The sequence below is a fragment of the Coffea arabica genome, chromosome 4c (assembly GCF_036785885.1).
Source record: "Coffea arabica cultivar ET-39 chromosome 4c, Coffea Arabica ET-39 HiFi, whole genome shotgun sequence".
NCBI lineage: Eukaryota > Viridiplantae > Streptophyta > Magnoliopsida > Gentianales > Rubiaceae > Coffea > Coffea arabica.
Genome location: NC_092316.1, coordinates 29,033,904 through 29,048,234, shown reverse-complemented (window position 1 = coordinate 29,048,234; position 14,331 = coordinate 29,033,904).

Here is a 14,331-nt window from a genome sequence, read left to right as displayed (position 1 = left end):
AAATTGTGGAAAAGTTCAATCTTTCTTTACAACCTCGTCAATGGTCTTAGTAACCATGTTTACAAAATCCCTATGTCTCGAGAGACTTGTACTTTGTGATTCTCTAGAGCTCCCTAAACTGAGCTTACGAGCTCCTTCCCTAATCCTATCAAAGGCGTCTATGGCTTCCTCTAGCTTCTCATTCTTCTTCTTCTCCCTCCTCAGCTGCACTTGGGTATCTTCTAGAACTCTGTTGGCCATTATAAGCTGGGCTTGAGATTCCTCTAATTCTTTCCTTAGCCTCTCCATCCGTTCTTCGGGACTGGCTGATGCTGATTGTTGCCTTGCCCTATCATGTTCCACCTTTTGTTCGATCCATTTGTTGTATCCCGGCATAACCGCAGGTGTCATCTTGTTTACCAATTCCAACTGCAAATTCTCAAGTCCTCGCAGATTTTCCCAAGCCTCTAATACCATGCTTCGACTCTCGGTTACCGTACCCAATCTGAGATCTTCAACCCCTTGTACCATAGGAATACTTTGCGGGTAGCCAAACTGTCTCATAACCCTTTGCGGAATATAGGCTACTAGACCATTGACTCCAGCTAAAGGGATGAAATCATGTTGAGTGGTCCTAAAAGCTGGGTCCCTAACTTTGGTCCAATCTAAAACCCACTGCACCTTTTCTGGTGTCAAATTGTTGAACTCTTCGATAAACTGGCTTGACGACATCACTCGGTAGTAGCGGCCGACTCTCTCTCGATGCGAATCAATCCAATTCTCAACTGGGAGGCAAGAACCCAACAGGTTTAGTAATCTCTTCGCCAAATGTTCCATGATCCACATTTGGAGTATCAGATTTGAAGCGTAGAAGAAACCCCCTTTCCTTTGGCAATTGGTAAGGGCTGAAAAGATGTCCGCTATGACAACGGGTATCAAAGTTGGTGTTGTTCCACAAATTCCTAGAAAAAGACCTTGAATCATGTTGATTGTTGCAAATGTCACTTTTCTATGCCTTTGAGGGAATAGCAATAAGTTGATCAAAACCAAACCAAAAGCTTGCACACGCTTCTCCTCCCATTGCCCTCTTGTTATAAAGAAATCGATCTGATGGCGCTCAAAGGACTCCTTTTCCCCAAATCGGTCATATAAAAACTTCAGTGGACAAGATCCAGCGTCGGGGTGTTGGTCTAAGCTATTGTTCCGCAATCCCAGAAATCTGCAAAACTGCTCTTTCGTTCCTCTGCTCGGGTATATCATAGGACTGCCTTTTCCCGGTACTTGCAACAATCCCTCTAACTCTTCTAGTGTCGGGGTGAGTTCGCACATTCCAAATCGAAAAACGGAGGCGTCCGGATCCCAATAATTGATCAATGCTTGGATAGCAGACACGTTGGGTATTATATCGACCAGGCTCGGTAGATGTCCCACATATTGAAATAGCCCCCCAATTTCATAGGATAGGTTGTTCCTCCACTGATTCAGCTCTCGGGGGACTTGGTTGAGCATTCGATACTGCGCCATCTGGATGGGGAATTCACTTAGATACCGTTACCTTGGGATTTTACCCCTTAGGTTAAATTGCAAAAAGTAGACGTGCAAAGTCCCAAAAGTAGGGTTAAATACCCATGGGATTAGGGTTGGCTTCCCTAACATGGAAATTGCCTAACTGGTATTCCTTCTAAGGTTTAATGCATGATGCCATTTATTAAAGCAATGTAAATACATGACAAATATGGCCTAACGGATATAAACAATGCATCAAGGGGGGAAAAGGTCTAAAATGAAATGTATTTATTGAAAATTAATTATAATGACTGAAATTTAAACATGCGAGTTATCTAGTGGGTAGGCCACTAAAAGAGTGCCAAAAAGGCCTCTTATTGCTAAGGCACATGAATGCAAGCCAAGAAAACAATGAAATAGTTAGTGCAATTGATAGTACACATAACATGTTGGGAGCAATTAAGAAAAGAAATAAAAGCAATGTAAAAAAAAGGGTGGAACCCCTTCCCTCGTGCCTAATGTGCTTAAAAGAGGGTGAGGCTGACTCTAACCTAGGAAAACGCTAATATGGATGCGTGAGGCTGGGGTTCACTAATGCGACTAGACTCGATAAGGCTTAAAAGGTCCCCAAGCCTTCAGACCTAAGGGAATGGGTCATCAATCCCAAGACCCTCGGTCGGTGGCTCGAGCGATCCCCTAGGTATTGCTATGGGCGCAGGGCACACCATCTACATACCTAGAGAAATCATTCCTAGTCCTACAAGGTGGTGTGGGAAAGAGCCCACGAAAACAAAAATAAAATGGGATAACATTAAGTAAACGTGCACGTATGAAGTGTTCCCTATTTTGAGGGAAAGGGTTGAGAACCACGCGAGGCTCTAAAGGTGACACACACCCCCCCAAATGCAATGCAAGCGCGAGATAACAAGTAAACATTCATTCAAACATACATTCGTGAGTCGAGGGATTGATTTGATTACGTACATAAGACAAAAGGTCCTAAAAATGAAAAATGCAATCCTAATATCCACATGCCATGCATAGAAAGGGTAGAAAAAGGAAACGAATGGTTAAGTCAAAAATGCTTGGACCCACTTAGGAAGTCCCCAGTGGAGTCGCCAACTGTCACGCCCCATTTTTGATAAGAAAAAATAAATGGTTTGAGAAAGATGTTTTTGATTCAATTGTGATTGGAAAATGATTTTTGTGAGTTGAAAAGACATGGGTCTCAATGGGACTTGGAAAGCGACGATTTGACCCAAAAAATAGTTTAAAAAGGGTTTGAAAAGAAAAGTTTGGAGTCGCCACTTGGTAATGATTTAAGGTGTACCAAGTCACCTAAAAATGAGTTTTAAAGTAAAGTAGTAATAAACCCTTTTTAAAACAACTCCTAGTCCACGTAAGCCAAAGAAAAAGGTTCGGGAGTCACGTTTGACAAAGGGGAAGGCAAGGATAGAATCCAAGGCACCCCTTTGACCTAGCCAAGGCTAGTTGCGCGACTTAATCTTACCTTTCTTAATCTTCTGCCCAATGTATGTATCGCACGTTGGATATGACTATATGAATGCAAAACGGAAAGGAAAATGCAATCCTAAATTCTACGATGTCTTTTGTGAGGCTTTTGGTCCCAAACCACATGAATTGTGGCGGCCAACAAAGGAAAACCTCATAGAGGTCGATTAATGCAAGTGAGAGTTCAAATTCAAGTGTGCAAGTGTGAAAGTGTATGAAAGATGCAAGAAATGTAAGTGCAAGTGTGCGAATGTATAAAAAGGTGCATGTGTGAAATTGTATAAAATTCAAGTGTTTTTTGTGTGCAAGTGTGTGAAAATAGAATAATAGATATATAAGGTAAAGTGGAATTCTATTTGTGAGGTGAAAATGATCACGTGATAGGAAAAATGTAGTGAGAAAGTATGGTTTGAGAAATGTGAAAAAATGTGGTTAAAAGAGTATGTAGGTGATAAAAATGAAAGTATGGCCCTAGAGGAATGCAATAAGTCGGGTACGGGGGTTGACTCCTAACTTTTCGACTTCGATTTTCCCTTTGATTAGAAGGCGAAACTAGCGTGCTAAGGCTATCGAGTAGCCACACTCGCTCGTTTCCCTTATCGGAAGGGGACACTCAAGCAAAATGAACCCTATAGCTAGCATGAGATGCAAAACCTAAAGTGAGGGGAAAAGGGGTTCGAGGCTCATGCCAAATGATAAAACTAAGGAAAATGCGTGATATGTGGTGAACAAGCAAATGATGTACTAACAAGGGAAAAACCCTAAGGGTCTAGCGTTGGACTAGCCCATTCTATGAATTCCGACTAGCGTTGGACTAGTGGAAACGATAAAAGAAGCCACAACTAGCGTTGGACTAGTGTGGTGACGTACGTTCATCCATTCCATTCATCCACACTATAAAAAAGCGAGTAGACATGCGAATCACTCATAAACACGTAGCACATAACATTTAGCATGCTCGACTAGATGCAAGACCCTAATAAATCGATTAAACACTTAACACGTAGGCATGCAACCAACTAATGAACCTATTACATTCACTAACTAAAACAAAAGGGGAAGGGGAAAATGGACCAAATTGCTCGCCACAGCCCTATCTATTACAAGCCAAGAGGTGTACACATACCCCATTAAAAGAATAACTTAAGTAAATGAAATAAATGAAAGGAAATAAGGAGAGGCTAGGAAAGCAAGTAGACATGCAAATTTCAATTAGCACATTAGTCCACATAGGAGAGAAACAAAAGGGGTAAAAGAGATTATACCTCCCCGTTGGTGATACTAAGGAAGTAAACAAACTCAACTTGGCTAGAGTCACCCAAGAAAAGACTAGCTTAGGCTAAAATCACCAAAAACAAAAGATTAATGCACCAATTTAGTGATAAGATATAAACTAAACAATTTGAATCCACCAAAACATCAAAACTTTCCCTCAATTGCAACTCAATGAAGTCAAAACTACTTAAAGACCAAGGCAAAAGGCATGATCATCCAATCCCCAAGCATAACATCCACTAAAGACCCAAATGCAAGCACTACTCAAATCATTTGAACCTAATTGAAGCATTTAAAAAACTCAAAAGTCCCCAAGTAAAAAAATAAAGTCCAAGCAAACATTATATCTCAAGAATCCAAGAGTGAATGAAGGTCCATGAATGGTTTAAACTTGCATTTCTAGGACCCAATAATGACCACTAATCAATCACAATCAACGTCAAAATGAATCATCAAAGAGCTTCAAAGGTCCCCAAAATAATAAAGATCAATTAATGATTCAAATGCAAACACCTTAGGACCTAATTGCAAGAACATGGAATGTAATTGGGTCCTTGTGACATTGCTGCAAAATCATAGGGACCAAATTGATTAATTTTCTCAATTTTCTGGGTCATAGTGGCATAAGGGGAAACTTGAGGGGTTAAAGCGCAAACTTTAGAACACATTTCATGCATGCTACGTAGAAAACTGAAATTTTTTTTTTACTTCTGCAAATTTCTGCCGCAAGCTTGGACAGCTTCAAACCATGCGTATTCATACCAGAAAAAGCACAAAAACCCATTTGTTTGCCAATCCAAACTCAACTCATCACTAAGGCATAATATTAACATGCAAAAGAAAGATCTCAAGGTGAAAATCAAATTACAAATTCAGGTGCATTGAACAAGAACTTCCACCACAGGTGCCCGGTTACCACAATTTTAAAAAACACATCTTGGCTACAATTGTGGTGTCCATTCCAATGCAATTTTCCATCACAACCCAGTTCATATCCCATCCCAACATCAAAGCCTTAATCCCAAACAATGAACTCACGGAACTCAGCATTCAAACAAGCCAAGAAAGAAAAGAAAAACTTAGAATGGGAATATGTAAATCTAAAAATTTTCTGCAAAGAAAAACTACTTCAGCCGCAGCTTTTTCTATTCATTTCAATCATGCAAACCAGATTTATTCAGCACCAAGATCCTACCTATCCATCATTCACTAAACATGCAGTTTCATTACATGATTGAATCAAGAAAGGGAGCTGATCATCAAGGGTGGAATGAAGATCAAAACAGCAAAAGAAGAAAGAGTGCAGCAAGCTTTTTCAATTTGCTTCCCAAGCTTAGAAGCCTCGGTACCCAAGAATAGATTAGAAAACTTCTTAATCAATCTTCTAAGCTTTGAACTAACTAACAACTGCACAACTACCATAACCCAAGCAAGCAAAAATCATATAAGGAAACTATGTTAACTCATCAAGGAATTCATGCAAGGCAACGAACATTCTGCAATCAAAGCTTGCTAGAATTTTCCAGGTTTGGTTCATTATCATGGCAGGAAATACAATTCTCAACAGAAAAAATGTAACCTGCAGCTAACATGTCCAGGATGCATTTAGCCAAAGATCAAAGACATCATGAACTCCAAGCTTAAACCAGCGAAAGACAAAGACCACAGAAATTGACCCATGTTGCTGCAACAAACCAAAGGCTTTTAGCTTGTTGCAGCCAACTTCATGTAAGTTATGGAAGAGGTAAACTTTCTGCAATCAAATCTATCAACAAACTCCAGAAATTCCTGCAATTTCTGACTTTCAACCATGCAGGAAGACGCCATGAAACATGAATTCAAATGAAAATGCAATCATACCCACTACTGCTGCAGGAATCCAACCAAACAAATCATGCAATAGACACATTCGGCAAGCTAAAAAACACATTCTTTAGCCACTATTTCCCTTTTCTAATCTAACAATGGAATTCAGAGCCTAGCCAGCCCACAAACTCAGATTGTGCATAAAGACCACCAAAAGAAACAGCCATTAACACTAAGCACAAACACAGCTAAACGTCAATCCCTTCTCCTCCCAACTCAAACCAGATTCACGGATAGAAACTCGCATGGAGGACGTAATCAAGTGTAAAGACCAAGACTTTCAGCATTCAAACATGATTGAGCAACTTATAATCCAGTCCAAAGTAAAAAATGTTACCTTTAATGCTTGACCGAAGCTTGATGTATTCCAAAAGATGAAATCTTTGTCTCTCTAACTCTCTTGTAGCTGTACCTCCGGATTCTTTTTCTTTGTTCCAACGAACCAGAAACCTTTTTCTTTCTTTCTTGCTATTCAGATTCTTCCTGGAGCCACTCAGCCGTCAGCTCCCTCTCCCTCGGTTGTTCCTTTCCTTTCGTTTTCTCTCTAGCCCTTCCACGCCACTCCAGTCCTTTCTCCAATATGCCAGCCCTTTCTTACTCTCGGCCCTCTCTCAGCTTTCTCCTTGAAGTTTTCTCCAATCTCTTTGTAGCCTTCTGGTTTTCTGCTTCTCAGTTTTCCTTAGCCGTTCACCCAAAAACCTCTCCGTTCTCTCTTGTTTTCTGTCTACAGCCGTTCACTCTTTTTCTGAAAAAAAAACCTCCTCTCCGCGGCCGCTGCTTCTTGTTGCCTTTTATATGGAACTCCAATCTATAAAACCCTCTCTCGAATGGTGAGGATGAAGGGCCTGTCCTTGCCCTCACCTCCAGCCATCCGATGATGCTTCGTGGCTGTCCTTTGCACGCTGCAAAAAATTGCAGCGTGCATGCTGCGGTATTTTTTTTTTGACTAATTAATTAATTTAAACAACAAAAAATGATAATAATAAAACAATAATAATTAATGACGAAAACAACTTAATTAACATTAGATAAAAATAAACTAGAAACAAAAAATGCAACTTTCCATTTTTCTCATTTTCACTTTTTCAAGATAATAAAATAAAATGCCAAAAAGTTGAATTTAAAAGAAATAAACATATTTTTGTGAGCAAATTTCTTTTTCTTTCTTTTACTTTCTTTTTTTTTTCCTTTTATTTTTTCAAGAAAACATTGAATTTAAAACAAAAACGAGTAAAACATATTTTTGATGTTTTCCTTTTCTTTTTCTAAAAACTCTATGCTAATCTTAAACTTAAAAGCTAAAACTAAAAACTAAAACTAAAAGTAAATAAGAATAAATAGCAAATGAAATAGGTCAACTAAAAGGGCGAACATGAATAAAACTAAAATATCATAACAACTAATAGTGCAAAACATACAATAACGAACCAAAATGCAAGCAATCTAAAATGAAAATCATGAAACAGATGATACATACAAATTATTCAAAATTTGGTGTCTACAGATTGCCCCTCTTTGTCTGAGTTTTGAAAAAACTTGAGACAAAGAAGTAGACACCAAATACCTATCTGTGCCATTCGGCTGTCACTTATTCGAACGACTGCTGTTTTTGAAATGAGGACTGACCTCTTTTAACAAAAATTTTTGAAATGGGACTGACCCAAACAGAATTTAAACGGGACTGACCCGAACAGAAATTTAAACGGAACTGACCCGAACAGGAATTTAAAACGGCACTGACCCGAACAGAAATTTAAACGGGACTGACCCGAACAGGAATTTAAACGGGACTGACCTGAACAGAAATTAAACGGGACTGACCCGAATAGAAATTTAAACGGGACTGACCCGAACAGAATTTAAACGGGACTGACCTGAATAGAATTTAAACGGTACTGACCCGAACAGAAATTTAAACGGGACTGACCCGAACAGAATTTAAACGGGAACAGAATTTAAACGGGACTGACCCGAACAGAATTTAAACGGGACAGAATTTAAACGGGACTGACCCGAACAGGAATTTGAACGGGACTAACCCGAACAGAATTTAAACGGGACTGACCCGAACAGAAATTTAAACGGGACTGACCCGAATTTGAACGGGACTAACCCGAACAGAATTTAAACGGGACTGACCCGAACAGAATTTAAACGGGACTGACCCGAACAGGAATTTGAACGGGACTGACCCGAACAGAAATTAAAACGGGACTGACCCGAACAGAATTTAAACGGGACTGACCCGAACAGAATTTAAAGTGGGACTGCATTGGGGAAGTTTAAACAATGAATTGAGTTTTTTACCTGAGAATAATTCAACTTTTGTACCAATAGGGAAATTTGGATCTCTGTGACTGAAGCGATAGCTAATGTTGTTTCTTATGATCGAGCTTTGCAAATAACATCGATCCTTGCTTACTGGGAAGCTTTGCCTGTCGTTGATTTAGATGCCAAAAGGATAGTGGCCGCTTTTGTTTGTAAATGCAACGTTCCTGCAAGAAAAGAAGAAATAATGGACTTGCCACCATCATTTGATCCGGTTTGCCTTGAAAATCGTGTAAACATGAGTCTTGTGATGCTTTTGCCTCTTTTCTGATGCGTCTGCCTTAATCGAACTTGAAACCTTTCAATTTTTGAGACTGATAAAATACGGATTTATCACGTCGCCCAACCTAGGTGACAGCTTTGTTGCATGTTACTCACTATAATAGATGATTGAATCCCCTATCTTTGCACCAACCGTAGGGTTTATCATTCATTTGAATTCAATGCTGAAAGAATGATGCATGAAAAATTTATCATAAAAACAATGTATATGTAAGATGATTTTCTATGTCAGGCAAAGATGAGCACACAAAAGAATGCAGTCAATCCAATAACAATTGAACACAAATAGTCGAGAGAAAACCAAGAGGTTTATAAAGATACATTTTGCAAAAGAATATTTGTAAAGAACAATACAAGTTTAGCCAACGAAAATCATATTCAAGACTTTGGATATTTTTTTTCTTCGGAATTCGATACTGGCAGAAGTATCACAAATATGAGGAAAACCCTAAATGAACCAGGTCACCAGCTGTTCCTTCTCGAGCTTGTCTTGTTGAGAAAACCTGCCTTGGCGCCCTTTCGAGTTTTCACCAAGGTTGCCCCCACCCCTTTTTGTTTTTGTTTTGTCTTTTTTTTTTCTTTTTTTTTTCTTCTTTTTTTTTTCGAGGCGCCCTTTCGGGTTTTCACCTAAAGAACCATGAAATATCTCGACCATGATCGACTCAGAAACATGAATTAAAGATTTCTGGCATCAGTAAAATGTACTTCCGTTATGAGATTAGGCGAAGACATTACGGACATCACCTGCCAGTTGATCAGCAAATTTTCTAATAGAAATGCAGCAAGTGACGAAAACCAGGACTTTGGGCTTTTGTAATGAGGTCAGGTGGGGTGTTTTCAAGAAAAGTTGAAGCTTGAAAGCAAATTTGATGAAAGGTGTGGAATAACCTGCGATTGCATCATTTTGAAATTATCTCCAATTTTTGAACGAAACCAAGGAAAATTTACCCCAGTTTGATTGGATTTTTTTTTTCTTTGTATTTTCATTGCATTTTCCTCACTTTTGCATTTTCCTTCAAAACTAAATTTGCCCCAGTGTGGGGTTTTTTTTTTTCATCTCTCTTTCAAAAATAAATTTGCCCCAGTGTGGGGTTTTGCTTTTCTTTCTGATCATCTCTTTTCAAAATGAATTTGCCCCAGTGTGGGGTTTGCAATTCTCAGGGGTTATCAAGCGAAAATTTGTCAATTCTGACGGCTCAAAGGGGACAAGTAGGGATAAAATGTTTTAAGTGTAAAAGAAGATGGCCTGACTTGCATTTCGCCGTTTGCGTGAATTTCTAAAAGAAATTTTGCATGATCAAATGAAAAACTTCTTACACATGTCCGAGTTGATGGGTTGAGAAGATGTCCGTCCATCCATTTCTGCCAAAATAAGCGCCCCGCCAGGTAATCCCTTTTGGATAATGAACGGCCCTTGCCAATTTTGACCAAATTTGCCTCTGCCTTCGTCTTATATTGGCAAAGTTTGCTTGAGTGCTTCGCCGCCTTCCTCAAAATGTATGCTGATGAAACTTCTTGTTGTAAGCTCGGGCCATGCATTTGTAACATTCCATGACAAACGGCATTCTTTGGTCGAACTCCGATTAGAGTGTACAAAGATAGAATTTCCGCGACTGCAAACGAGACTGCTTCCAACCATCTGTACATCTTGACATATAGTCAAACCCTTAATCATCTTCTTTTTTGCCTTTGTCCAAACGAATGCTGATTCATGATGATGTTTTTTCTCTTTTTCCATTTTTCCATTCTCAGTGCCAATATGAACAATTGCTGTGGTTTCTAGGTTTGGTTCGAATTTTTCCTCATGTTGTTCAAAAATCAAATACTTTTTCATTATCACTCTCGCTTTAAAATTTGGGTTCAAAATTCTCAAATCGTGAGTGATAAAAATTGCCATTATTGAATTCCAGAAAAGTGATATCCAAAGGGTCAAATATTTTTATTTTTGGCCATCTGAAAGAATTAACGAATTTGGGATAATAAGCAAACAAATATACAACAAGCAATATGACCGAAATATAAACAAACGAATAAACCAAAGTAACATGACAAGAATGACTTGTTCATTTTCATAAAACCTTTGATTGAAAGCAAACGGAAATGAAATGAAAACTTAAAAATATTTACATGTGCAAATTTTGGTCAAAAGTAAAGACAGATGCAAAAGTTTTTTCCTCATGAATTCGCATGAATGACAAACCCCCTTTAGGTTTACCGAAACTCCTTCTGAATGGGTAGAAATTCGGCTGTCCGATTGGAAATTGATCCCTCAGGGATATCGGAAAATTCTGCGTCATTTCCAAACACTTCAGCCTCACTTGATGAGTTTTTAGCAGGTTCCTTAAATTTCGTATTGTCCATAATAACCCCAATGGTGTTATCGTATTCTGGCAGGGGTTCTTATCCACATTTGGCGCTTGTGCCTCCCTTTTTCTGATTACAATCTCTCCGGCTTCAACCATGTCTTGAATTCTATGCTTAAGCGCCCAGCAATTGGCCGTCGGATGTCCAGGTGCCCCTGAATGATAAGTACAGATGACTTGTGGGTTATACCCAGCAGGCATGCCATAAGGGTAGGTCGGAGGGGGAATCGTACCAATTTTTCCGGCAGCCTTCAACTGGTCATACAATTGGTCTAGAGGCCTGCCTAAATTGGTGAATGTACGGCTAGGTGGTCGGTTGTAAGGTTCAGGAGGTTGAGGATGGTTGTAAACAGGTCTATTTGGTGGAGGAAATCTTGGGTTATATGGAGAGCGAGGTCGGTTTTGGGGTGGATTTGGTTGGGAAATTTGAAAAGGGGCTGAAGGTGGGTTTGAATAGCTTGGGCGAGGTCGAGGGTGGTGGATATTGGTAGTATATACAGGATGCAGATTTGAGTAGTAAGGGTAATGGGGTTGGTAGATTGGGTTGTGTTGGTATCGGGGTCTGGGTGAAGGTTTTTGGTTCCAGATAAAGGTTGCATCCCCCTCTTTCTTTTTGAACGGCGGCTTTTTCACATTGCTTCCTTGACCTTGTAAAGCATCCAACTGGGATTTGAGAGCAGAGACATTAACAATTTTTCCGGCTCTCACAAAGTCATCAAACTCTTCCAATTTATTCACAATTGCAGCAAAAGAACAACCAGTCATACGGAAAATTTCTTCGAAATATGGAGGATCATGCGCCTTTATGAATGTGCGAATGATTTCATCCTCGGTCATTGGTGGCCCGACCTTTGCAGCTATTTTCCTCCACCTCTTGGCATAGGTCTTGTGGTCCTCAGAAGGCTTCCTTTTCGTTCCTTCTAACGTAGTTCGGGTCGGAGCCAACTCGCAGTTGTACTCGTACTGCCTCACAAATGCATTAGACAAATCAATCCAGGTTTTCACGTCTTCAAGCTTCAGGTTAGAATACCAGTCAAGCGCATCCCCTTCCAGACTCTCGGGGAACAACCTTAAAGGCAAATTCTCATCGTCCACGGGCTTTCCCAATTTGTTGGCAAATAGTCGGAGATGTGTCTTGGGATTACCCGTCCCATCATATTTGTTAAATTTAGGGGTTTTGAACCCCTCAGGCAACTGCACATTCGGAAACAAGCACAAATCATCATAATCCAACACCCCTTGCTTGCTTAAACCTTGGCTTTTCCGGATAAATTCATCAAAACGATCCAAGCGTTTGAGCAACTTCATATCAATTGGAGCAGAAGATTCACCCATTTCAGGCTTATTTTGGAAAGTGTGCTCCGGCACAACGGGTTCGGCGGTAGGCTGATAAAAAATTGGTGGGTTCAAATGCATGTTTGGGTCGCTTTGAGGTGGAAATCCTTGACCATAAGGAGGGTAGAAAGGAGGATTTTGAGTAAAAGCATATTGCGGGTTAAAAGTTCCCTCAAACGTGGTTTGAAATGGAGGAATAACAAATGGTTCGGATTGTGGTTGTGTAGCGGGTACAGGCTCAGGTTGCACTCCGCTACTAACAAGCTCGTCAATCAACTTCTTCTGAGCGGCCATTTCTGATGCCATTTCCCCAAATTTTGTGAGTAACTCTGTCAACTGAACCCTAGGACTTGCGGCCTCTGGCTGGGTAGTTGCAACGGCCTTATCGGATGATTCTGGTTGAGTACTCATGTCTACACGATTCCTTTGGGCTTTACTTTGGGATCGCGTAATAATGGGGCTTTTCCGAAAAGCTATTTTGAAATTTTACCTGTGAATGCAAAAAGCTTCTTTAGATAAACCAATCGTTACTGAATTTCTGCAATTTATTCAAAAGAGAAAAAGAAAAGGAAAAAGACATGAGTTAGTAACTATTTGAACAATTCGGATGCATGTCCTATGGGGGGACCCTTTTTGTGCCAAGGGTAGGCCTAGCATGATGCGAACCTTCGGGGTAAAATCCCATTTTCAAACCTGTAAGTGAATTTAGAACTTTGAAATGGAAAGCGTCTCATAAATTGTGGAAAAGTTCAATCTTTCTTTACAACCTCGTCAATGGTCTTAGTAACCATGTTTACAAAATCCCTATGTCTCGAGAGACTTGTACTTTGTGATTCTCTAGAGCTCCCTAAACTGAGCTTACAAGCTCCTTCCCTAATCCTATCAAAGGCGTCTATGGCTTCCTCTAGCTTCTCATTCTTCTTCTTCTCCCTCCTCAGCTGCACTTGGGTATCTTCTAGAACTCTGTTGGCCATTATAAGCTGGGCTTGAGATTCCTCTAATTCTTTCCTTAGCCTCTCCATCCGTTCTTCGGGACTGGCTGATGCTGATTGTTGCCTTGCCCTATCATGTTCCACCTTTTGTTCGATCCATTTGTTGTATCCCGGCATAACCGCAGGTGTCATCTTGTTTACCAATTCCAACTGCAAATTCTCAAGTCCTCGCAGATTTCCCCAAGCCTCTAATACCATGCTTCGACTCTCGGTTACCGTACCCAATCTGAGATCTTCAACCCCTTGTACCATAGGAATACTTTGCGGGTAGCCAAACTGTCTCATAACCCTTTGCGGAATATAGGCTACTAGACCATTGACTCCAGCTAAAGGGATGAAATCATGTTGAGTGGTCCTAAAAGCTGTGTCCCTAACTTTGGTCCAATCTAAAACCCACTGCACCTTTTCTGGTGTCAAATTGTTGAACTCTTCGATAAACTGGCTTGACGACATCACTCGGTAGTAGCGGCCGACTCTCTCTCGATGCGAATCAATCCAATTCTCAACTGGGAGGCAAGAACCCAACGGGTTTAGTAATCTCTTCGCCAAATGTTCCATGATCCACATTTGGAGTATCAGATTTGAAGCGTAGAAGAAACCCCCTTTCCTTTGGCAATTGGTAAGGGCTGAAAAGATGTCCGCTATGACAACGGGTATCAAAGTTGGTGTTGTTCCACAAATTCCTAGAAAAAGACCTTGAATCATGTTGATTGTTGCAAATGTCACTTTTCTATGCCTTTGAGGGAATAGCAATAAGTTGATCAAAACCAAACCAAAAGCTTGCACACGCTTCTCCTCCCATTGCCCTCTTGTTGTAAAGAAATCGATCTGATGGCGCTCAAAGGACTCCTTTTCCCCAAATCGGTCATATAAAAACTTCAGTGGACAAGATC